This window comes from Callithrix jacchus, chromosome 15 (assembly GCF_049354715.1).
Source record: "Callithrix jacchus isolate 240 chromosome 15, calJac240_pri, whole genome shotgun sequence".
NCBI classification, from domain to species: domain Eukaryota; kingdom Metazoa; phylum Chordata; class Mammalia; order Primates; family Cebidae; genus Callithrix; species Callithrix jacchus.
The window spans coordinates 87,425,733-87,453,600 of NC_133516.1; the positions used below are offsets into that span (position 1 = coordinate 87,425,733).

Here is a 27,868-nt window from a genome sequence, read left to right on the forward strand (position 1 = left end):
CAGTAAATAAGAATAAAAGTCTTACAATTTTTTTCTGTCATCACTATTTATTATTACCTACAAGACAGTTACAAATAATTAGCACCTATATGGATTCTTACAAATAATTTATTCTTTCTGAATTATTCCAAGACTTGTCAGCTGCTTGTCACTGAAGGCATACATTTTTACAGTCTCACCTAATGAGTTAAAAATCGTATTTGTCTTGTCTATGGAATGTCTCACAGTTTATATTTTTTGTTGATTTTCTGCTGTTTTCAGAGAAGAGAATTGTACCCCAGATACGGTTTCTTATACCACCTTTCATTTATGTTTTTCAGGAAACTATAGTGATTTATTTTTATTACTAGTCATTTTGTGACCAGATTTTTCAGATGTTCATATCTGAAAGAAAACAGTTGAAAATAGATTTTTTTCCACCTGACCATTAAGTTTAATGTCATGGATTGAGAAAGTTCCAGTTTTGTGGAAATATCCCAAAATTTGTAGTCATAGAACCAGGGTTTCTGTTCTGACTGTACCATTCCCTCAGCTCAAGTTCTTTATCTGCAAAATGGGAGTTGTTCCACAAAACAAAGTTGTTAATACAATTAAAGTAATTAAGTATATATTGGGAACTGTAAAATACCATTCAAGTTATAATTATGGTCATCTGAGATGCTTATCGAAGATTTTTTGAAAACAGGGTGTAATTTCAAATGTTTATTAATTTATACTTAATCATTCATTTAACATCTACAGAATAGCTACTATATATCAGATGCTTATCTTTGTGCTAGGTACACAACAACGACTAAAGCAACTAAGTTATTGCTTTAAGGGCACCTACGTTCTAGTAGAGACCATTAAGTGCTAAAGTCCTATCTTGAGAGGCTATTGCTAAGAAACTTACTCTTACAGATGTCTGTTCTATTCTGGTTTATGGGGAAGTTCTACATGCACTCATTTTTTTATTCACTCAACAAACCAATGTGCATCTACAATGTGTCAGAATTGTTATAAATGCATTTATCAAAATGAAAGTCCCTTAAATGGTTTAATCCAGTAGGTGAAATAATAAACTGGCAATGGTACCAGAAAGAGAACAGAAAGAGTACAGCATTCTATAGGAGCTCCTCAAGAAAGCATCCAGCCCAAGGCAGGAAGTCATATCTTCTCAGAGTTAATAATATGTAAGCTGAGTCTTATCAACTAACAAGATTTGTGAAGGAGAGGTCAAAGAGACATTATGGCAGATAACTATCAAGATCAGCAGTTAATGTGGGCTTCAGGGCAGTCTCAGGTGAGAACATTGTGGCTAGTGTCTATTCAATAGCAGGGTATTCAAATAATACCCTCTACAAATTTTAAAAGGATTCTCTTTCCTATCCTCCCCAATAATAAAGTACAGTTGCCCCCTCAGTATCCATGGGGTTCCAGGATCCCTGCAGATACATCTGTGGATGCTCAAGTCTGATATCAAATATATTTGCGTAAAATCTATGCACATTTTCCTGTATACTTTAAATTATCTCTAGATTCCTTATAATACCTAATACAATGCCTACACATCACTTTATGTGCTTGAATTCAAAGAAGTATTTTGTGCATGGCACATTCAAATTTTGCTTTTTGGAAATTTGTGGATTTTTAAAAAATATTTTTGATACATAGTTGATTGAAGCCACAGATGCAGAACCCACATATACAGAGGGCTAACTGTGCTTAGTGGTCTCATTTTTACCCTCCATATTATCAGTATTTGATCACTGTTTGTTGACATGCTAAGGAAATTCCCTCTTCATATTCTATTTGGAGAACTGAATGGGGATTTAAAACATTCTCAATTGGCTAGGTTGGAAAGGCCTTTTTGAAACTATCTTTGCTTGGTAAGTTCAGACAAGTTTTTCACTGCAGAACTGTCTTTGTCGTTTGTCTTAATGTATGCTTCTAAGTAACTGGCCTAGAGTTTCTTGTAATTTCCTTGACTAATAATAGAAACCTAACTAGGGCAGAGCTAAGAATGCTGATGGAGACTAAATAGATTCAGCTTTGAGTTTTGGCAGCCATCGGGACTAGGCCTCAAAATGGTGAATTCTGGTGCTGTTCACTGATCAGGTATTTTTCTATTTTTAATTTAGCCACCTATTACTTGGAAAGCTGCTGACTGGGCTTGTATTAATTGAGCTGAATATTTATTTGGGTAAAATATTAATACTATTTTTGTATCTTTGCCCCAAACTTATTTTTGAATACTTTGAAAAAGTCATTGGATGAGTCTTCAACTTAAACTAGTAATTAATACTAGTTTAATACCATCGGGTATCTTTCATGATGCAAAAAGCCAGATATTAATAATTAATACTAGTTTAATACCACCAGGTATCTTTCATGATGCAGAAAGCCAGATATTAGTAATTAATACTAGTCTAATACCATCAGGTATCTTTCATGATGCAGAAAGCCAGATATTAGTAATTAATACTAGTTTAATACCACCAGGTATCTTTCATGATGCAGAAAGCCAGATATTAGTAATTAATACTAGTCTAATACCATTGGGTATCTTTCATGATGCAGAAAGCCAGATATTAGTAATTAATACTAGTTTAATACCACCAGGCATCTTTCATGATGCAGAAACCAGATATTATTGTAATGTCTGTACAGTGACTAAATTTCTATATAACCAAAGTTTTTTTTGCATTATGTCTGGATTTTATGTTATTTGGTGGCTTTCCAAATTAACTATTTTTTTTATGATGGTGTGTGGTTCTATCTCCCTTTCATGAGCAGTTTATGTTGTACTGAAGATTCTCGAGAATGTGGTGTTGGTAGAAATCTGACAGTTTTATTCCCTTGCTCACAAAGAGGGCATTATCTCCTTTTTTATGGGAACATGGGTGGTGATTACCCACTGGCTTGCTGTCTGAGTGTAAAACATGCCTTTATTAGGACTTCCGGCTTTTTGAAGGTGTCATCTTTTGATTCAAACTTGAAGGGCTGGACCAAGGTAGTTAAACTTGACAATAAATTTTTGAATAAATTACAAACCCCATAGAGTATTCAATGATCAAGGTGGTTCTATGACAAGACAGCCCCCTTTTCCTCTCTGTGGAGATGACTGTTTATACCTTCATTTGAAGTATTAAAAATGGCCTTGGTTGTTTGGGTGATTTACCATGAAAAGAATTGGTTCTTAGTGCTCCATACATTCCCCCTCCTCTATCATATATAGGCTCACATTTCACTGATAAAATTTCTCCATCCAGACTTCTCCTGAAAACACTCTGATTTCTTTTTTAACGAATGCCTTATTTTCCCAAGAGGATTTCAAATTTCCCTCCTATTGACATGGTGCACCAACAACTATGGTGCCAGAGCACAGGGCTCTTAACACAAATTTTTAAAATGCAGAACATATTTGTACTGGGGAGATAGAGAGCTACAAAACGCTATAGGTAGTTCTAGCATTTGGAGGAAACAAACCCTTCAGCAAAAACCATCTGATGAAATGCCAACACTGAAAAGCTGATATTCCACCAACTAAAATTTAGCATAGTGCCAGTAATAAGGGCACTGAAGCAAGAATTAGTTATGCCATAGTAGAACAAAATGGAACAAGAGCAACGTAAGACATGCAGAGGTGGGTTTAAGCTAGGGGACAGTTCTTTTAGCCCCACTAGTTAATGGTTATCACCTGTTCCCCTCTGAGGAGAAAGTAGAAATTTATACCAGCTTTTATCATATGTCCTTTAGTTTTTTGCATATGGGTATGTTTGTTTCCATTTGATGGCTGTCATGAATTACCACAAATTAGGTTGCTTAAAACAAAGTAACTTTGTTATCAAACAGTCCTGGAGATTGAAAGTCCATGGCTTTGTTCCCTCTAGAAGCTGTGGGAAGGACTCTCTTTTTCAATTGCAGCTTCTGGAGGTTGCTCACATTCCCCAGTCCTCTGCTTCACTCTCTACATCTTCCTGTTTGATTATGACTCTCCTGGGTCCCTCTTATAAGAATGCTTGTGATTACACTGGGTACACCCAGAGAATGCAGGATAATTTATCCATCTCAAGGTGCTTAACATAATCACATCTGCAAAGTGCCTTTTCCATGTAAGGTAACAAATTCACAGGTTCCAAGTATTCAGATATAGGTATCTTTGAGGCGCCATTATTCAACCTAACACGGTGGGGGGCAGGGAAACTCCTCTCAGCAGTTCTTTTCACAGATTGAGTGTTACAATCAACAAATCCTTCATGTCCTCTGTTTAGTGTGTCTCTACCTGACTCAGACTCACCTGTGGCATACCGGAGTCAAATCTGGGTAACCAGCATCCGACATAAAATTGTCTAAGTGGGATTTTGTTTTACATATAACCCATGTCTGCTACAAAGTACACAAAGTATTTCTTCATTCAAGTCACCAGTACAAATTTTGAACTGGATAATGTCAAGGACAGAGCCATTTTCTAGTAAATGAAGACTTCCCTCCTTAAATATTGAACAGTAACTGTCAGACTGGGAATTATTAATTCACTTACAAATCTATAAAGTGTTGTTTTACCATTTTACTCTAAATAATATCAAAAAATTATCAAACCCTTCACTGAAATCAAGAGGTGCTAAAGCAATTACTCTTCCCTAAATTACCATCAATCAATCACTATTTAAAAATGATATAAAATCAATGTGGCTTCACTAGTTCTTGGTGAATGTATATTGATTGCTAGTAATCATTGCATTCTTTTCCAAAGGTTCACAAGCCTTCTATTTAAAAAAGTCCAATCCCAAATGCTGATAAGAATTAAATTTAAGTGATTCAGTTTATATTTTCTGGCATTGCCATCATCTCCCTTAAAGAATTAAACAGCATCTGTAAGTCTTATGTTTGCCTGCATCTTTCTTAGAAGCCATGGACCTACAATTTCTTCCTATTCTACATAGTTAAAATCATCATTTTTCCCATCTTTTTTTTCTTTCCCTTTGTAGCTTACCTCATTCACCTCACTTGTGCTTTAATATTCTTGGTGTTTTTCTCATATTCCTGTCATACTGTTATATTTCTCTTTCATTATATATCTCTCTTTATACCTTTTGTAAAAGTCTTTTATGAACCTGGACTTAGAATGAAATACTTATGCAACTGAATTATTTTCCTTAGATGTCTTCCTTTTACCTTTCTCACTGAACTATTCAAAATGTTTGTAGAGTCAGAATTATGCTTAGAGAACTTTCCACCCTTCATCATCTATTTCCCTTTTAAAGTCTCAAGGAAACTTTTTAGCAATTGGCTGTCAAAGTCTATGGCACATGAATAAACAAACCACCCTCCTCTTTCTTTATATTAGGCACTTGTTTCTTTAATAATCAGTTTTTCCTTCTTACTTAAAATCAAGTCCAGAATGGTATTTACCTATGTTGATTGTCTTACTTTCATAATAAAATAGTCTTTCAAAAGTTTATCAGATCCCCCTTTTCAGCCAAATTGGACTTCCAACAGATTTCAAAAAAGCTGAAGTTTCCTGCAACATAAATGTTTATCTTTATAATCTGTCATAGTGAAGCATATTTTGTCTGTTCAAGAAGATATGACACAATATAGTTTCAACCCAACTCTCTGTATCATACAACTGCCTTCTGCCATGCTTAGAAACTCAAGTTCATAAATTTGTATACAGTCGGTATATTTTTTCAGGGAGGAGCTACTCACCAACTCTTCTTTTTAATCTATTTCTAGTTGTCATGTTCCTATCAAAAATCTAAAAACACAATGCTTAGTCATGCCTAAAATTGTGTTAACTCCTTGACAATATTTTGGGTTCAATTTATTATCCATTTTCTGTGGGCTAATTATGCATCAGTGTGTGGCCTAAGTATCTTTCAAGATTGGTGTCATGTTATTTTCATTTGATAATTCCTGCTCACAATAATTAAAAAAAAAAAAAACATGGTGGTTGACATGGTGGTTCATTCCTTTAATACCAATGATATCAATGCTATGGGATGTTGAGATGAGGAGAACTGCCTGAGGCTTGGGGTTTGAGACAAGCCGGGGCAAGATAGTGAGACCCTGTTCCTACAGAGAATAAAAATTACCCAGGTGTGATGGTGTGCACATGCAGTCCTAGCTACTTGGGAGGCTGAGGTAAGTGTATAACTTCAGCCTAGTAGTTGGAAGTTGCAGTGAGTTGTGATCACATCATTGCACTCCAGCCTGAGTGACAAAATTTTTAAAAATATTACTGCTGCATACAGCTGATACTGAACAGAAACTACATCCCCAAAAGCCACCAATGAAAACTAAATATATTTTGACACACCAGAACAGAATATTATGACTGTATAAAATAAAATGTTGATACATGGAAATAACTACAGCCCAGCAATATGGGGAAATGTTACAAGAAAGAAGGAAACCAACACATTGATTCCAACTTTGTGAAAATGAATACATATAAATTAAGAGCCATTATAAGATCATTTGGAGAAGGTAAATGGTTATATCTTCAACAGCAGTTTGAGGTATCAAGAAATCAAGATTTTAAAACTGCAACGAAGTAAACAAATAGTCCAAATTATATGTGTGTGTGTGTGTGTGTGTGTACACAGAGACAACTTTATCCAACTGCAGTCTACTTCAGTGTTGTCATTAGCTCAGTCAGATGTAAAAGCTGAATCCCTGGGATTCATGTAAAGCAGACTGAGATCAAAGGAAAGGAAAAAGATAATTCATGTGCTGTTTTTAGTCTCTTCAATATATCCAGAAAGATCAAATATTTTAATTGGAAGTTTTATGAGGTCCTATGTTTCTCAAAATGCAACTAAAACTAATCTGCATCAAAAGCATCTAGCATCTTTGTTAAACATGCATTTTCTGATGCTTATCAAGGCCTATTCCAATTATAAGAACTAAAGCCTGAAGTCTGACACTCTACCTTTGTTGATGAGCACCTCCGCTGATTCATAGGAATCCTTAATTTTAAGAACCATAGCAGCTGAGCATGGTGACTCATGCCTGTAATCCAAACATTTTGGGAGGCTGAGGTGAGCGGATCACCCAAGGTCAGGAGTTCGAGACCAGCCTGGCCAACATGACAAAACCTGGTCTCCACTAAAAATACAAAAATTAGCCAGGTCTGGTGTTGTGCCCCTATAGTTTTAGCTACTCAGGAGGGTGAGGCAGGAGAATCACCTGAAGCTGGGAGGCAGAGGTTGCAGTGAGCCAAGATGATGGTGCCACTGACTCCAGCCTGGGCAAAAGAGCAAGACTCCATCTCAGGGGAAAAAAAAAGAGCTATAGCATTCTTATGAAAGACTTTAAGAGATCCATGAATCCCCAAATCCTGAATTTATGGCAGTTTTTCTGGAAAAAGGATTTCATGGCTGTCATGAGATTCTTCACACAGGTTCATGACTCCCAAAAGGTCAATGGAACCAGAAATTTTGAATGGCTCTCCCATGACATATTTGCCCACCATTGAGGTAGACAATACAATAAGTTTTGGTTTATTGGGTTAAAAAATAAACCCTCTTTTAACTTTTCTTGAATAGCTAGCTAGCTTTTTAATAGCTAGCTTACAAGGTATACTTAGCACACAATTCCTTTTAAATTTTGGGCTCAAATAAGATTTGTTCATGGAATAAACAATCTGAAACACCTAATTGCCATACCAATTGATCAATTTCACAATTTTATTTGACATTAGCAGGCCTGGGATTTTCTATAAGGTAATCCCTGATGTTTAATATTATAAGATGTGAGCTATGCCTAGAGTCTTCATGGCAGATCTAAAAATGTTTCCTTGATAGGTATCTTCGAATATGAAAGTCACCTAGAAAAATCAGCCAAACCCTATACAGAAATTAGGCAGTAATCTATGTCACTGAGGACATCAGAAGAGTCCATATCTTGAGAATGGCAATTCTTAGATGGTAGATGTTCTTGGTACAACCATATTTATGGCAAAGGAAACAAGTTCTATTCTAAGCTACAATGAGATTCTGGGCTTTGAGCTTGATAGCAGTGTTGTAATGGGAGTAACTCTGTGGGGAGGGGTGGGATGGGGGATGGGTAAGGGGACATGTTTTGCATTTGGAAACCTGAGAGTAGATGGTGACAGAATGAAAAATTTAAGCCACAATATTTTACAGTTCTTACCATTAAGTGGTAGTTTATTTTCCCCCACCCCCTGCATCTTAGTAGTCTGTTTTAAATAATTTTGTTGATTTATAGAATGTAGCCAATACTTGAGTCTGAGCAACAGCTTCCAGATTCATCACCTCTTGTAACACCACTGCTGCCATGTAAAAAAGCAGCAAAACTACTGAATGAGAGATAAGAGGGAGAGAGAAAGAGAGACATGTGAATAAAGCCACTTAGACTCTCTATCCATAAGCAGTACTACAATCACATGAATGACCTCTGGCACAACCAATAGAAGAATAATTCAGTTTGATTGATGCCAATACAGAGAATCATGAGAAATACTAAATTATTACCACTGTAAGATACTAAATGTTGGAGTGTTTTATTACGTAGCAGTAAGTAATGCATGTTGCAACTTGGCCAGAGATTTTATAGAAGTAAGAATAAAAACAAAGAAATGATTAGAATATATTTTGTAGATAATATCTTATTGTGGTGGACAAGAAGATGTGCTACCTAGACTTCCTTCAAGGAATGACTTGCTGCCTGGCTATAGAGAATGCAGTTAATGGGCAGTGCCAACTGGTAGCTCCTTTAGGTGCCAAGATTTGCCTCTCCCAAGGTCATGCCACATTTAGTGACTAAGTGAGGTTGGAATAGAGAGGCCCAGCAATTTAAGTCTAAACAATGACATGCTTATATACAATTCTTGCTCAAGAGCTCTCCACTAGGTGGGTCAAGGCTTTTTAATATATTGATAGGAATGGTTGTACTAGGGACAGTTTCCTTGGGGTTGTATGCTTGGCAAGTATTAACCCATGTAAATAAGCTATCCAAGGCAAGCTTCTAGGATATTTCTGATGAAGACTCCCATCATTATGTTTCCTGCAGAATGCTACTGTCAGTTATGGGAAAGTAATGAGCTATGTCTTTTCCTATCAGTCAGTGATTCTAATAGGTTCCTGCTGGTCAAGCAAAGTCTGTTCTCACCACTTACCAGGACTCCCTGGACTTTTTAACTTCTTGTAAAATGATAATAAATGATAAGAAATGATAATAAATCAGACTCTGTCTTGAGACTTTCACTGATTTGTTTTAAAAACTAGATTAGTTCTTAAATTAGATTAGTATTAGTTCTTAAATGTTGATTAGTATTAAACTACATACCCAATGTTTATCAAATAATGTTACAATGACCCAATAAGATGAATATATTATCCCCCAATTAAAAGAGAAACTGAAGCTTAGTTACTCAAGGTCATATAGGTAGTAAATGACAGAGAATGATTTAATCCTAAATCTGATGACTCCTAAGCTCACGTTTTTTCTGTAGGTTCACCGTCTTTTATGGAGCTAAGCATTGATTGAAATAGAAGGAAAAAAACCACAACTGTTTTAAGGGTCATGGTTTAAATTCCTACCATGTATAATTTTCTTTGACACAACTAAGTAAGACAGAGACAGACAGAAAGAGGGTATGCCAGAAATTAAAGAAAAAAGGAAATAATTAAAACAACACTCCATGGAGGAATAAGAGAGTACTAGTGACCAAATAAAAGGCTGGATAGAAGCCCATGAAGACCTAAAATTTGAAGACAATGAACATGAGAGTCTCAAAACTCTGACATGTAAGAGTTTACCTCCACCTTCTGAAACTTGAAAGGGATTAATTTTATGACAAATAAGTATGATTTCACACAGCGTTGAGTGAATTTAAAGAAATCATTATCCCATAAAGATAGTACCAGCTAAAATCACAAAGGATTATAAGAAATTCTTAAATTACTTCATCAGCACCAGACCCTTAATGGTTTGGTGAGAAAACCAAGAAAATCTGGGGTTGGGGTGGAAAGAATAACCCATGATGCTGAGATCCAAAGCCCTTCTGTGATCCCCTGTCAGGCGCAGAGTTCTACGTGGGCTGGTCCTCACCCTGCCCTACTTTAACACTTCTTATATGCATCTGCTTGCTTCTGGGAGAAAAAAGATGCTGCCCTGACAAAATTATGTCTGGACAGGGCTTTGGATTCAATTTTCCAAAACTGAACATAATCCACCTTTTTTTCTCCCTTAAAGACAAAGCTTGATTTTTGTCTTGGGGTCACCTGAATGGTGGGGAGTGGGGTGGTGGTATGCCAGGGGCAGCTGAGCCCTTGTCTCCTAGAGCAGATACACTGTAAACCCAAAGGTATTTCTTACTTGGGCCTAACCCCTGGATTTCTTGAGTACAAACTTCATCTCTGCCCTTAAATTGTGCCTTTGGTAAAGGCAGTTAAATTTTTCATTCTCACTCTATCATTGGTAGTTCAATAGATTTTTACTCTCTCTTCATCTCCCACCCGTTCCCTCTAGGGCTAAAGGCTTGAAGTTTAAGCCTCTCTTGAAGAAACGGCCATGCTTCATTTAATCCTGCTGCAGCCAGACTGCTGTGGATGTCGCCCTTCTGATGAGACATTAAATCAAGGTAAACATTAATCCCCCAGGCTGGAGTATCTATGAAGAGAAAAAAAATGTGGTTTCACCTCACAGGAAACACCACTGCCAATCTAGGCCCTCTATGTTGCCTCCAGACCTCACACACTTGGAGTTAATTAGAAAATTCTCCCTCTGGAATATATTATAAGCTTTGTTTACTTTGATGAAGAAAATATTTTCAGAAATCTTGCCTGAATGCAAATGCTTCTGAGGAGTGAAAAATAAGAAAACATAAACACATTTGTGCATCAAAACGAATATTTTTGTTTTCAACGAAGAAGGTCAGTATAATCTATATTTTTACACAAGCTAGGTGCAATACATTAAGATGCAGATTATTTGAGCAATATTATAATCCACTTAAATCACCTCAAAAGAGCAAAGAGATTTGAGAAAAGATCAAGAAGGTTAAGCTAGCTCAATATCCCCATTTCAGACTATCTGCTCCCAAATGTTTTCTTTTTTTTCATTTTTCAGACTGCAATCTAATTCATCTGAAATTTTGATGCTAGGTAAGGTTATAATTTCATTTACTTTTAAACTAATTTTACCAGCACAATTTATTGCATAATTCCTTTTCTTACACATATGTAAAACATATGTGCTTACCTGCATCTTGGCTGTTCTTGTTGATCCCTGCATCAGGACCACACTGATTTGATTATTGTAGGTTACTTTATGTTTTAATATCTTATAGGACCAGTCCCTTTATTCCTATTAGTTTTCAAAATATTCATGTTATTATTCTGTTGCAGCAACAGAAAGAAAAAAATATTTCCCCATATATTATTCCAATTACAAGTTCACTTTGTTAAGTTCAAGCAAATAAATCACAATGGAGTTTTCAATAAAATTAACTTGCAGAGGAATCGACCAGGAACTGAAATTCAATTTAAATAAGCTTTAAAAGGGGGAAGCAATGTATACAAGAAGTAACCCAAAATTGATCATAATTCTACATGCGAAATCTAAAACTATAAAGTACCTAAGAAAAAAAGTTAATTGTATGTCCCTGAATTTAGCAAATATTTTTTAGATGGCTAGGACACAAAAATGATAACCTATAAAATAAGATAAATAGGACTTCAAAATTAGAAACTTCTGCTCTTGGAAAGACACTGCTAAAAAAATAAAAAGACAAGTCACAGACTGAAAGCAAATATTTGCAAAACATAAATTTCATAAAAGACTTGTGTCCAGAATATGTACTCTCACAATGAAATAATGGGAAACAACACAATAAAAAATGAGCAAAAGATTTGATCAGACACATCAGTAAAAATATGTGGATGGCAAATAAGCATATGAAAAGATGCTTGACATCATTTTTCATTGAAACCACAATAAGATAACACTGCACACCTATTAGAATTATTCATTAAAAAAAAAAAAAACCATGAAACCATGAAATGCTGGTGAGAAAGAAGAGCAATGGGAATTACTGCTGGCAGAAATGCAAAATGGTACAGCCACTTTGGGATTCAGTTTGGAAGTTTCTTATAACATTAAAAGTATATTTACTGTATAACTCAGCAATCCTACTCTTAGATATTTACCCAAGGGAAATGAAAATATGACCATATAAAAAATTGTATGCAATTACTTATTGTGGTTTTCTTCATAATTACCAAAATCTGGAAACAATTCAAATGCCCATGAACCAGCGACTGCATAAACAAACTGTGGTACAGCCACACAATGAAATATTACTTAGCGATAAAAAGGAACAAACTACTGATAGTAGTAACAACATAGATGAATCTCAAATGCATTTTGCTAAGTGAAAGAAGTGATATACTCAAAAGGGTATACACTTTGTGTTTCCATTTACAAGATATTCAGTAAAAGGCAAAACTATAGGAACAGAAAAACAGATTAGTGTTTGTCAGTGGACAGAGCTGGAGAAAGGGATTAATAACAGAGGGGCATGAGGGAACTTTCCGGGGTGACAGAAATATCCTATGTCTTGACTGAGGTAGTAGTTACACAATCTTTATGTACTGACCAAAATTCACAGGACTAGTCACCTAAACAGAGTAAATTTTACTGCATGTAAATAGATCTCAATAAACCTATCCTACAAGGGGGAGAGGTGTATGTTGCCGCATCTGTTTGAAATGTCTGGGTGTTTTCTGGTTTCAGGCACATCTGAGGCCAAGTGCATAAAAACGTTCTTAGTCATGTGTTGTACTCTTGCCCTTTTTTCCTCCATGTTGATGCTTTCTTTCCAAGTACCAGTGTCCATCAGTCTCTTCTTCCTTGCAATGATCTTTACAGCTCATAAACTCAGAAAAAGATCTTCTCTTTCTTCATGCAACAATAGCAATTTCCCCCAAAGGGTGATGATAAACCCTACTTAGATCTCATACCTCCCTCTACACAATCAATATCTAGGCCCTGGAGAAAGAGATACTCTGATTGGCTATCTTCAGTCTTTGCACACTCCTGTGGCAGAAGGGATGGCCGCATAAGAATCACTGGGTGCAGTAGAGAAGCAAATTCCAAAAGGAAGCAGAGCCAAGCAGACAAAATAACAGATGTCCTGACATCCTCATTCTTGATTACTGCATATCATGGTCTGTCTGCCTCTCTTGTTGCTCAACAATATCCAGCCAGGGCTCTTCCTTCAAGCTGTGTTCCAAAGAATTTTTACAGCATGTTTTCCAGATTTCCATCTTGCAGCTTTATGCTTTCACTTAAATACAGCAGCTTCTATAGATACTTCTCATAACCTCCTCTTTTTTCCATAGGAGCCCAACCCAGTGTATTTGAATCAACTCTACTATACTGAGAGATTGGAATGCATTTGACTCTTCAGTGGATCATTTGATCTGCCACTTTGGTGATATTAGTCCTAGGAAGTCACACTGCTGCCCACACTTGCCTGGTTCTTTGTTGATTGCCTCAGCAGGTGCCCTGACAAAGCAAGAGAGGACAGCACCAACAAAGACAGGACTGACTTGAATTATAAATCTGTCCTTACCAGCCTAACCCATATACAGTGCTGTCATAGCTCACATTGAATTGCAGAGACTGATCGCACCGTCTGAAATTTTCTAGTCTTCTCAGGAGGCAAACACATAGATTTTTTAGAAGAATCCTAAAACCTATCTAGTAAATGGTTTAATTTTACAATAAAATAACAGAAGCCCTGAGAGCTGCTGGCCCAAGAGCTGAAACGAAACCTTAGCCTCTTATCTACTGTCTGGTGCCCTTGCTACTGTTTTCTGATGCTTCTTATTCTCAGATTTCCTTCTGGTTAGTGATTTGTCTATAAATATTCCTATCACTAATGAATATAAGTGTTTTTGAAATGCAATTAAGTCAAGGTCAACATCTATTTGGTAGATTATGATGTCAGAGAGGATACAGAGCTTAGTGAGGTTTGGATTCAGAAAGGTTCAAATTTGAATCCTGGTTTCAAAAGTATTAGCTGGGTGACCTTGGCAACTTACTCAGACTTTCCTCACTTATAAAATGTGGATAATAATAATATGTCTTTCGAAGGGATATTGTACAGAATAAATCAGATTTTGAAAACATTTAGCAAAATAGCTAGTAGTCCACTCAGCAAAGACAAGTAGTCTTGTCTTAGCTGTTTCATTAGGTTGCCTCTTTGGTGTATACTTTTGCACTAGCCAAAGAAAGGGTTTAGGACGGAGAGCAGAATAGAGAATTTTGCAAACACCAGAGCCAGTAGTACTGAAAAAGGGATTTCATTTAATGCTGCTTAAGAAAATATTGTTTTCTTTATGAAAATATCCCATATCACTGTGAAAGACTTTCAAACAGGGAAAGGAGAATAGTAGTTTCAAGATAAGAAAAGCAACCTTTGAGATTTTGCAAGCCAATGTTGAAATTTGCATCAGTATCTTGATCTCTTAAAAACCTGTGTGGAAAGGAGGTCAAGTCAGGTTTGGGGTAGGAAAATGATAGGGTAGAATAGAAAAGACTAATCAAAATGAGACTGCAGTAGAAGGAATAGAGCTGTTCTTAGATAAGGCAAGAAAAAGGAATTGTGAAGGCATCTTGGGATCAGGCAGGCAAAGGATCAAGTTTAGGAGATCAGCTGAACAGTTGATATAGTTCAAGGCAACAGAGGGTCCAGTTGCAAGAACAAGTAGTAAGAATCAGGAAATAACTGTAAGAATCTGAATCCCACTCTAAGGAGAGAGATGGGAATATAAGACATTGGATCATAAATAAGAATTACTGGCAAGGGGCTTAGTTTCTAAGAAATGAAGTCGCCATTGCCACTGAGGCAAGAATTTCACACATTTCCTGTCCAGGACTAGAACTAAAGCCAGAGTACTGCATAGTACTATTAGGCCAGAATAGGTAGTGAGGAACAGCACCGTTTGTGAAGGAAGTCCTTCACACTCTTTACAGGCTTTCACAATCCATATGACTTGAAACAGACATAAAATCCAGGGAAACATAAGTGCAGAATTTACAGAGATATTTTGGTACATGTACCTAGAGGCATTTGAAAATATGGCCTTAGTTTGCAAAATTAACAAAATAAACAGAATACATTACAGATGCTATCACATGAAAACCTAGCTGATACATTTGTAATTTTTTCTCGAGATTACTCTAAGGCCCCTTAGTTTCAGGTTTCATCAAGTAGGAAGTATATTTTCAAGTAACTTCAATTATTCTCTGGAATTTAGAGCTAGAAATTCCTACTGTGGGAATTTAAAATTTGTAAGGATGAAAAAGTCTTCTGAAAGGGATGTCTCGCTTTCTTGATACAGAAGAGCATCCATGTGGGGAGCAACAAGTGGGGAGTGAGTAGAAGTATGGGGCAATGTGTGGGTGTGGGAACAAGTAAAGAAAGCTGAGGGACCAAGTGCAATTAGTAAGACCAATTAGTAGTTGTAGAAATCATCTAGTGGTTTCCTAAATGTGATTTATACAGATCCCCAAAACTATGGAGTCCAAGAAAGCTTAGTCAGAAGCCTCTATATTCATATCAACCAAAGTGATTCTGCTTTTCTTTCCATTTTTTTTTTAGTTTAGCACCATTTATTGAGCAATCTCAGCTGTTGTTGTAGCTGCTGTGTGACAGCCTGTTCTTAAAACATAAAGTGCTCTTTTAATTATCTTGGCCATTACAGAAGGATCTTCCATGTAGCAGAACAAGAAAACTCTAATGGCACCAGCTTGAAGGATAGTGTCATCCAGAGAGGGAGAGGGTCATGGCACATTCAACCATGGCTTCCAGAGGTTTTGAAAAAGGAGACTTTGGGGGTCGAGGCTTTCTGGCATTTTCATGCTGTCGGTATGAGTTTTGTATTTCATGATGGTGTTGGGAACTAGGTTAAGCACTCGCCAAAGCGTATCCCAGATTCAGGCTGTGGTTGCTTGGTCACTGACAGTCTTTTCCATATTGAAATTCCTGAAAGCAAAGAGAGACCACAGCCCCACAGCTCTCCTCCCCAACCGTGAACTGTTCTCCAACATGGCAAAAATGAGACTCTCCCAGCAATGGGAGATAAAGCCCTTCCACAACGAAATAAATAATCCAATTGTCACCATTTTTATTTTGCATTATCCTCCCACTTGGGTTTAATTCTTTCTTTGGAGAGATGGAAGTCACTGTGGCCTATCAGGTCCTGTGGACATACCATGTGGCTATAAAACCTCCAGAACCACTCCACAGAGGCAAAGGTGCCAATCTGTTTGATATTCTGTTCATAACTCTGTGAGCTGGTGGGATAGCCAGGGGTTTTCCTGCAGTACCAGAAAGTGCAGCAGGGGATGCTCTGCCCGTCCAGGAACAACAGCCTTCCTCTTCTGACAGCTCTGATTCTTGTCCCATTCTGTTGGCTTTTTTTTCTCAGCATCTTTCTGTGTGCTGTCTTCTTCATTCTGATCATGGACCCCCTGTCATCATCTTTCAAAGCATCAAACTTGTTCATCCTCTTCCCACTACTGTCGCCACAGCCTCACTTCTGCTTTTCCTATGGGCTATAAATTGAGATTCCATAGAATATTTTTTGTGAGACAAAGGACTCCAATATTTATGTCAGAAAAACTGAAAAGGAGATTGAAATGGACAAAACAGATTACTTGCCATTCTGTCAAGCACCTCTTTCCGTTTATTTCATTCAGAGAATCCTGCACCTTTTATTGTCTTTAAGGTCTTTTACAACTCTGTAAGTAATGCAAATGAGTCTTGTCCATAGAAAAACAAATGATTTTTTTTTCTGGTGAAATTTTGCCTAATGGACATTGACCAGCTTTACAAGTGGCTGTAAACATACTTCTTAATACCTACATATGTGTGGTCTTCAAATCATTTTGGGAATTAGTTGTCACATCTTACTGATTTTCTCCTTCATCAGTTAGTTAAATAAAAGTCTTTACCAAAAGAATGAAACAGAGCACCTATCTCTTGCTATATACAAAAATCAAATCAGAATGGTTTAGAGACTTAGATCTAAGACCTCAAACTACTAAACTACCAAAAGTAAACACTGGGGAAACTCGAGAACATTGAAGTGGGCAAAGATTTCTTGAGTAATACTCTACAAGCACAGGCAAACAATGCAAAAATGGACAAATGGGATCACATCAAGGGAAAAAGCTTCTGCACAGCAAAGGAAACAATCAACAAGGTGAAGAGACAACCCACAGAATGGGGGAAATAGAAGTGAAGAGAAAATACACAGAATGGGAGAAAATGTTTGCAAACTATCCATCTAACAAGGGATTAATAACCAGAATGTATAAGGAGCTTAAACAACTCTATAGGAAAAACATCTAATAATCTGATTTTTTTTTTTTTTTGAGACGGAGTTTCGCTCTTGTTACCCAGGCTGGAGTGCAATGGCACGATCTCGGCTCACCGCAACCTCCGCCTCCTGGGTTCAGGCAATTCTCCTGCCTCAGCCTCCTGAGTAGCTGGGATTACAGGCACGCGCCTAATAATCTGATTTAAAGGGGGCAAAAGATTTACATAGACATTTGTCAAAAGAAGACAAACAAATGGCAAACAGGTACATGAAAAGGTGCTTCATATCAATGATCATCAGAGAAATGCAAATCAAAACTACAATGAGGTATCATCTCACTCAAGCTAAAATGGTTTTTATCCAAAAGTCAGGCAATAACAAATGCGACAAGGATATGGAGACAAGTGAACCCTTGTACACTGTTGGTGGGAATGTAAATAGTACAGCCACTATGGAGAACATTTTGGAGGTTCCTCAGAAAAATAAAAATAGAACTACTATAAGACCCAGCAATCTCACTCCTAGGTATTTTCCCTAAAGAAAGGAAATCACTATATCAAAGAGATATCTGCACTCTCAAATTTATTGCAGCACTATTCACAATATCCAAGATTTAGAAGCAATCTAAGTGTCTATCCAACAGATAAATTTCTAAAGAAAATGTGATACATATGCCCAGTGTAGTACTACTTAGCCATCAAAAAGAATGAGATCTTGTCATTTGCAACAACACAGATGGAACTGGAGGTCACTACATTAAGTGAAATAAACCAGGCATAGAAAGACAAACATTGCACGTTGTCATTTATTTGTGGGAGCTAAAAGTTAAAATAATTGAACTCATGGAGATAAAGGGTAAAAAGATGGTTACCAGAGGCTGGAAAGGGTAGTGGGGATGGGGAGGTAGTGGGTATGGTTAATGGATACAAAAAAAAATAGAAAGAGTGAATAAGACCTTGTATTTACTAGCACAACAGGTTGGCTAGAGTCAAAAATAATTTAATTGTCCATTTAAAAATAATTACAACAGTATAACTGGATTGTTTATAACACAAAAGATAAATGCTTAAAGGGATGAATACTCCATTTACCCTGATGTGATTATTATGTATTGCATGCCTGCATCGATATGCCTTATGTACCCCATAAATATATACAACTACTATGTACCCACAAAAATTAAAAATTAAAGGCTGCCTCACAGCCCTTAGAAAGAATCAATCTTGCTGACTGTGTGATCTTGAATATCTAGCCTTCAGAACTGTGAGGCAATAAATTTCTGCTTTTTATAGTTCCCAGTTTATGATACTTTGTTACAGCAGCTTTAGGAAACAAATATAATTCTGAGGCAGTTGCAGTTGTCCTCAAGGAGACGGGCCCATGTCTGTTTATCAGGTAAGATGGCTCTCTCTCCTGAGAGTCTAGATATTGAAGAGAATTAGGGGTTACAGGGCCAACAAGAAACCAGTAGCTAGACAGTGATGGCCAATTAGTGCTAATTCAATAAAAAAGAAAGGAAGAAAATCGGATATTTTATTATGTATATCCAAAGCACATTAAAATAATGAGAGGGTTACCAACAGCTTCTAGGGTTCAGAATTATATTCCTGACAGTGGGAAGTCATTCAAGGTGGAATATGAGACAAGCCCTAAAAGTCAGGCTCATCCAGCAGCCTGGTTCTCTCTCTAAAACACTGTCAATAATGTGAGTTCCTGTAGCTTGAATGCTAATTCTCTGGGTATAACAAAACAAAATTAAAATTCATTTTTTTTTGTTCACTTTGAAAATGCGATAATCAAGTTTAGGTAAGTTTTCATGGGTAATGAGTGAAGAGTTACCATGTTTGCTCTCACAGAACCAATGCCCTTTATATGCCCATGTATGAGTCCTCCTCACATACCTTTCAAGCACGGAGAAGTGGCAATGGAATTACTGAAAATGTAGATTAAAAATAAGTCAAATGTGTATAAAAGTCCATGACATACAAAGAGCATAAAATGATTTTTAAAGCTAGAAAATACTAAAAATAAAAAAGACTTCAGATTGAAGCAAAGAAAAATATATTCAACCATCAAAATTGTATGTATCAATGAAGTACAAGAACACTTTTATACATGTGAATAAAATGAATTGGGAAATGTCACATCAGATTGTTAGCCAGATTGACTACACTGAGCTACCATATTATTATATGAAAACTTCATACTATCCCTCTGGTCATGCCAGAATCTTGCTTTCCCATAGCAGTTCTCTGCTCTCAATAAGATGTGGCTACAACTGCCTTACATCAACCATGGTCAGTAGCATCATGGAAAGCAGCCATAAGGGGCATGCTATTCTGCCTTATAAGTGAATATGATGTGATTTTCTTGACTTTCAGTTGCCATAACTGGGATTACCAAACATGTGTCACAATTTTGATATATGACACTATTTTTCCAAAAAAATGACACTCTAATGTTAATATCCTTTATCCATAGCTTAATAAATAATTGGGGTAGATGTCTTTTGAAGGCAGGGGGACAAGTTTCTTCTCGGTATCTTCAAACATTCATAGTCCTACTCCCATCTCTAAAAAATAATTAAACATTGGTGATCATTAAAATATCTGGAGACAACAGATGCTGGAGAGGATGTGGAGAAACAGGAATGCTTTACACTGTAAATTAGTTCAAACATTATGGAAGACAGTGTGGCAATTCCTCAAGAAACTAGAACCAGAAATACCATTTGACCCAGCAATCCCATTACTGGGTATATACCCAAAAGATTATAAATCATTATACTATAAAGACACATGCACATGTATGTTTATTGCAACACTATTCACAATAGCAAAGACTTGGAACCAACCCAAATGCCATCAATGACAGACTGGATAAAGAAAGTGTGACACATATATACCATGGAGTACTATGCAGCCATAAAAAGAATGAGTTCATGTCCTTTGCAGGGATATGGATGAAGCTGGAAACCATCATTCTTAGCAAACTGACACAAGAAGAGAAAACCAAACACTGCATGTTCTCACTCATAAGTGGGTGTTGAACAATAAGAACACATGCACACAGGGAGGGGAACATCACACTCTGGGGCCTGTTGGGCAGTGGGGAGGCTAGGGGAGAGACAGCAGGGGTTGGGGGCTTTGGGGAGGGATAACACCAGGAGAAACACCTAATGTAGGTGATGGGGGGACGGATGCAGCAAACAACCAGGACATGTGTACACCTATGTAACAATCCTGTACAATCTGCACATGTACCCCAGAACTTAAAGAATACCAAAAATAAATAATTAAACATCTTTACTTGCCCATTTTCACCTCCTTTATCTTCCCTTATTCCTGCTGCTTTGTCACTTATGTTGTCAAAAGAGCATGAGACTGGAAATCAAAAACCCTGGATGTAAGTCCAGACTCTCATATTTTCTTGCTGTATGGAAGGTAAGTTGATGAAAATTCTTCAACATTTTAGTATTCTTGCCTATAAAATGATAGTCATCAACCCTGACTACCATACAAAGTTATTCTGATAGGAGATTGCCAGAAAAATGCCTGATTAGACTTCATTTAGAAGAACAAATGTATGATTGAGACATTAAATGTTTACAATCCTGCCTGAGAGGCGTCCCTGTGAACAGGAGATAGGTGAACTGAACCTAACCTAAAAGGATCAGAAGCAGACCAGGTAAGATGATAGTGAGAAAAAGTGCTGTCAAATTTTGAAATGTTAACATTTGTGAGAATAAGATGATCTGAGGACAGTTTGAGGAGGATGCCATTTGCTCAAAACAAATAAAAGCTTTTGCTCCCGTGCCTGTCCCTCTCTAGAATTCTATCCCCAGTTCTCTCCAATTGAGCCAAACTTTGTAACTCTGATAACTCCAGACAACAATGACCTAACCTTTTCCCGACTGCCCAGAGCACAATCTGTATCGTTCACATAGGCCCTTAATTAACAGGTAATCGCATGCTGTCTTGATTTCTATGTATTTTTTTTGTGTTAATATTCAATGGCTTCCTAGTTAAAGGTGATTTATACAAATCTATAGGGCTGGGTGCAGCTTTAGACATATTAAGTGTTATTTCGTCCATCTACCTTTGCATCTTATCCTACAATGCTTTCAGATTTACGCTCCTCTTTCCTAAAGTTATTCTTGTATTTTCTTATAAAAGTCAATTTTCAGCCAGGTGTGGTGGCTCACATCTGTAATCCCAGCACTTTGGGAGGCCGAAGCAGGCGGATCATGAGGTCAGGAGTTTGAGACCTGCCTATCCAACATGGAGAAACTCCGTCTTTACTAAAAATACAAAAATTGACCGGGCACGGTGGTGTGTGCCTGTTATCCCAGCTACTGAGGACACTGAGGCAGGAGAATTGCTTGAACCTGGGAGGCAGAGGTTGCAGTGAGCCGAGATCATGCCATCATACTCCAGCCTCCGCGACAGAGCAAGACTCTGCCTCAAAAAAAAAAAAGTAAATTTTCTAAAATTTTCTCTAAATATTGCTAAATCATTTTCAAAGATATGCCTGCCTTTTCTTTCAAGACTTCAAAATGCTGTTATTTCCTTTGTGCTGACTAGTCCTCCAGAGTCACCATGTTTTCTCTCACTCCTTGTACTTAAGCATTGGCTGAATCCTCTTCTTATATATATAACTGATTTGGGTTGATGTCTGCAACTGTTTTACTTGGATTTCCATGAACTTCTACTGTGCTAAAATGGCCCATTCCTGGCTTTCTGACACTCTGAACAGATGGAGTTCATATATACTATAACCTGCACTCTACTCTCCCTGTCTCTTTTCTCAACCATATTTCACTTGTAGAGACTAGACTTACCATTCCCCTTCCTACTTCCTCATTACTTCCACCTTCTTTTCTGGTGTTACACGTTTTTAACTGGATATAATAAGTAGGACTGAACAGTGAGAACATGTGGACACAGGGAGGGAAACAACATACACTGAGACCTGTTGCAGGGTAGGGCGGGAGAGGGAGAGCATTAGGAAAAATAGCTAATGCACGCTGGTCTTAATACCTAGGTGAAGTGTTGGTAGGTGCAGCAAACCACCATGGCACATGTTTACCTCTGTTACAAACTTGCATATCCTGCACATGTACCCCAGAACTTAAAAATAATAATTAGAAAAAAGGAGAGAAGTCTTAACCATAATGTGAATAACTTAACACTAGTAAAATGTATACTTAAAAATGTTTGAGATGGTAAATTTATGTTAGGTGTTTTTTTTTAATTTTTTATTGCATTTTAGGTTTTGGGGTACATGTGCAGAACATGCAAGACAGTTGCATAGGTACACACATGGCAGTGTGTTTTGCTTCCTTTCTCCCCTTCACCCACATTTTGCATTTCTCCCCATGCTATCCCTCCCCAGCTCCCCCTCCCGCTGGCCCTCCCCTTTCCCCCCCAATAGTCCCCAGTGTTTACTACTCCCCTCCCTGTGTCCATGTGTTCTCATTTTTCATCACCCGTCTATGAGTGAGAATATGTGGTATTTCATTTTCTGTTCTTGTGTCAGTTTGCTGAGAATGATGTTCTCCAGATTCCTCCATGTCCCTACAAATGACACAAACTTATCATTTCTGATTGCTGCATAATATTCCATGGTATATATGTGCCACATTTTCCCAATCCAGTCTATCATCAATGGGCATTTGGGTTGATTCCAGGTCTTTCCTATTGTAAACAGTGCTGCAATGAACATTCATGTGCATGTGTCCTTATAGTCGAATGATTTATAGTCCTTTGGATATATACCCAGTAATGGGATTGCTGGGTCAAATGGAATTTCTATTTCTAAGGCCTTGAGGAATCGCCACACTGTCTTCCACAATGGTTGAACTAATTTACACTCCCAACAAAAGTGTAAAAGTGTTCTTTTTTCTCCACATCCTCTCCAGCATCTGTTGTCTCCAGATTTTTTAATGATCGCCATTCTAACTGGTGTGAGATGGTATCTCAATGTGGTTTTGATTTGCATATCTCTGATGACCAGTGATAATGAGCATTTTTTCATATGTTTGTTGGCCTCATGTATGTCTTCTTTCGTAAAGTGTCTGTTCATATCCTTTGCCCAATTTTGAATGGGCTTGTTTGTTTTTTTCCTGTAAATCTGCTTGAGTTCTTTGTAAATTCTGGATATCAGCCCTTTGTCAGATGGGTAAACTGCCAAAAACTTTTCCCATTCTGTTGGTTGCCAATTCACTCTAGTGACTGTTTCTTTGGCCATGCAGAAGCTGTGGAGTTTCATTAGGTCCCATTTGTCTATTTTGGCTTTTGTTGCCAATGCTCTTGGTGTTTTGTTCATGAAGTCCTTGACTGCTCAACGAAATAAGAGAGGACACAAACAGTTGGAGAAACATTCCATGTTCATGGTTAGGAAGAATTAATATGAAAATGGCTATACTGCCCAAAGTAATTTACAGAATCAACGCTATCCCCATCAAGCTACCACTGACTTTCTTCACAGAACTGGAAAAAACCACCATGAACTTCATATGGAACCAAAAGAGAGCCCGCATAGCCAAGTCGATTCTAAGCAAAAAGAACACAGCGGGGGGCATCACACTACAGGATTTCAAACTATACTACAAGGCTACAGTAATCAAAACAGCATGGTACTGGTACCAAAACAGAGATATAGACCAATGGAACAAAACAGAGGCATTGGAGGCAACACAACATATCTACAACCATACAATCTTTGATAAACCTGACAAAAACAAGCAATGGGGAAATGATTCCCTGTTTAACAAATGGTGTTGGGAAAACTGGCTAGCCATGTGCAGAAAGCAGAAACTGGACCCCTTCCTGACACCTACACTAAAATTAACTCCAGATGGATTAAAGACTTAAACATAAGACCTGGTACCATAAAAACCCTAGAAGGAAATCTAGGCAAAACCATCCAGGATATATGTTAGGTGTTTTAAACCACAGTTTTTTAAAAAGAGGTTTTTCAAAAAAGAGACTGGTATTGATTGGTAACAAGAAAAGAGAAAAGAGAAGACAGAATGATGGCTACCATAAAAAAGCAACAAATAGGTGTTGAAGGGGTCGCCCAAGTTTTTATCTGAAACAAAGCTAGCTTTTGTGAGTCAAGCAACAGACCATTATAGTTGAAGGTAAAGAGAAGGAAGATCTTCCTAAATACTTGTAGAGGTAAGCCATTAGTGATGTCTTTCAGTCTAGTTCTGAAGACCTGTTAGTTAATGGAAAGTACCTCAGATTTCAGCAATAAATTGATTGTCAGTCACCATTTTCAGTGTCACTGTGAATTTTTATCTTTTTCTCGCCTTCATAGGTATTTTTATAGGAAGACACAACAGAACTTTATTAGAAACCACTAACAAGGTGCTGTTTTAGAAAACCATTTAAAGAGAAGCTCATTAAATAAATATATTGCGAGTCAATTTTCCCTTTGTATTGAAAAGATTTTACCTAAGGAAGAGAAAAGAAAAGAAGTAGCATCTTAATTCCAAGTTCCTGAAGATTTTAGAAACTGATTAGAAAGGGAGAAGAAACTATGAAATATCAAGACAGGAAGTGAGAGGTTCTGTGCATTTTCAAACATTTAAAGCACAGCTTAATAACATGGGAAAAGAAGACATTATGAAAAGCCATCCTGGTAAGCTGGTTGCAAATAAAATCTTTTTACTTAAGGAAATAACTGTCTTAGTACTGGCCTAATGAGGGATAGACTGTTCATTAGCATATACCCAACATTCTGGCACAATTTCTAGCTGTGCAGGAGACCCAAAGAAGAAAGAAAGCTAAGCCTATTTTCCAGAATCATCAATTGGGCATAAAGCTTATGGATTTCACACACAAAAAATCACTCATTCCACAAATATTTGCTATATACATAGACCCTAGTCAAGTCCCTTAGATGAACTGAACAAGCAGCTGCATCTATGTGGTGTGATAACAGACTTTCAAAGCTTTATATATTACTCAAAGGCCTTCTCCACCCCAAAGACAGTGCTCCCATTAATACCAATCTTCCCTGTTAACACTAGGCTTTTCTCATATTAACTAGGTGTTAGCTTCAGAGGAGGGAAGAAGGAGTCCAATCTAAATTTAAATTGCAGTAGGAAGAAACATCTAAATTACATTTATTTCATTTAACTTGGTTTTACTGTATTCCTACTATATAAAACCACCATGCTTGGCATTATGAAATGGGCAAAGAACGGGCATTGTTATAGCCATCAAGGAAGCTTTATAGTAGAGGGAAAAACATCTTAGACCAAGAGCCTAAGGTAGAAAACAAAAATAAGGGACAGTTGAGAGTGAACCAAATATGGGAGAACCCAATCTCAGAATTTAGCCAGTGTTGCTGTCCCATCACTTTGAACTTTTCTAATCTGCTGTCTACAGAAAGGTCTACACAAAGGGGCTGCATTTAAATTCAATTCCAGCAGTCTCACACACCTGAATGAAAGTTTGAGGGCTCTGGAAAGGTCAGATCCTGGATAGTTCACACTGGAAAGTGGGAACAGTCCTTGACTTAAGAAAACTGCATCAATTTATTCATTTTTCAGGAAGACAGATCTGCTTAACACACTTGTCTTTAAGTGCAAAAGAATATAGCAAAGGCCTTAAAATAATGCAAAGTTACGTGGTCTTCAGGAAAAATAAACACTACTATCCATTTCCTGACAAATTGATTCATTCACTCACTCACGATATTTATTGGGGATTTTCTGCATGCCAATCATTAATTTAAGAAATGAGTATATATGTAAGATGGCATACAATAATTCAATCTAGATGACCAAGCCCCAAACATTCCCAAAAGATCTTAAAAATGCTTTGTCAGCCATGTGCCTTGTCCTTACAGGAATGCATTAAAGCGAAAACTGTCCGCATCTTAATGATTTCGGCCTATTCAGTGTTTGACCTTTAGTTTTTTGTATTGGCAGTGACAATAAGGATTCTTCAAGATATTCGCTTGAGACTACCTGTGTTATTAGAAACCGTTACAGTCAGAAAATTAGAATTCATTAACAGGAAGATAATGTGCTTGCTACTATGATATATGGGACTATGTTGTTTATCCTGCACAGTGTAACGTATCTGTTTCATCAGTGCAGGAACAGGATGATCTTTCATCTGAATGAAATAGCCTTGAAAGCTTCGTCACTGCAGTAGCAAGAAGCTACTAAAATGGTTCTCCCTAGCCTCTTTCTGCTGATTAAAAAAAAAAAAAAAAGACCGCACCACCTCCCAAGGGCTTCAATGCAGTTGCTATGGCAACACTATATCTGAGTCAGAACTATTAACAATCACCATGGCAACAAGTGTCTCACTTGCCATTTCCAGAAACTCATTGCGTTTGGACTAGAATCATCACACCATGAAAAAAGAGGTGGAGTTTTCCTCTCACTAAGAAACAGAAATACTTTCTCCAAATAACTTATCCCAAAAATGTTTTATAAAATAAAATTAAAGGACTTATAAAGGAATCATGCTAACATCAGTTAATTATCCTTTTTTTCTGAAATATCAACTTTGATGAAAAAAATGACAATGTTAATTGATATGGTAGATTTACTTTTTTCCAATACGATCCAGTAAAATCTTTGGTATGAATAACATTACCTCCTATTTTGTAAATTCCAGTAACTGTATGCTTTATCTCTCTCGCCGGGCCCTTTCTTTCTATGCTTAATTTTCCTTCTTTCACTCTGTCAGACACCCTTCTGAATATTTAGCAGAACAGAATTCTTTAGAGGCTTGCGGATCACACTTGTCAAGTTAGATGCAACAGAAAGCATCACCCATATTTCTGGAATTGTACTAATAATAGTGTGTGTGGTGCTCTATGGGACGTAGTCATGGTGGGGCTTGAGGGCCCATTTTATTTCCCTTCTTCCTTAAACACAAGATGGTGAGATGGTAGAAATGGGCAGTGTCCAGATCTTCATCTAGATCGTGACCTCCCCAAGTGACCGTAAACTAGAGCAGAATTGAGACACGGCACCACCAGTCTCTAAGACTTACTGGTTCATCTTTGCTCTTGTGTCACCCTCCCTCTCTTGATGTCCCAAAGCACCTCTGCACCCCTGATTCTAGCACCCTCATCACACCATGTCATATCACACAATGACATTTTCTTGGGATTTTTCGCCTGAATCAGAGTTTCTAGGGCCAAGTAAGTTTGCCTAGTAGCTTTCATAATAGGTTCTCAGCTGCACTGACAATAAAAAGGTGCAAAAAGAGCCCGGGCGCGGTGGCTCAAGCCTGTAATCCCAGCACTTTGGGAGGCCGAGGTGGGTGGATCACAAGGTCAAGAGATCGAGACCATCCTGGCCAACATGGTGAAACCCCGTCTCTACTAAAAAAAATACAAAAAATTAGCCGGGCATGGTGGCGTGTGCCTGTAATCCCAGCTACTCAGGAAGCTGAGGCAGGAGAATTGCCTGAACCCAGGAGGCGGAGGTTGCGGTGAGCCGAGATTGCGCCATTGCACTCCAGCCTGGGTAACAAGAGCAAAACTCCGTC

General features: G+C 37.5%; 1 protein-coding gene and 1 pseudogene across 30 annotated transcripts in view; both read right to left on the minus strand.

Moving 5' to 3' along the window:
• The window catches only part of LOC128929808 (uncharacterized), a 399,873-nt gene that overhangs the window by 246,293 nt on the left and 125,712 nt on the right, over positions 1–27,868 (minus strand). The gene's annotated exons all lie outside the window — the stretch shown is intronic.
• On the minus strand, positions 8–27,812 carry LOC108588522 (eukaryotic translation initiation factor 4E type 2 pseudogene; annotated as a pseudogene). Its single transcript, XR_013527657.1, has one exon. The product of XR_013527657.1 is annotated as a eukaryotic translation initiation factor 4E type 2 pseudogene (transcript).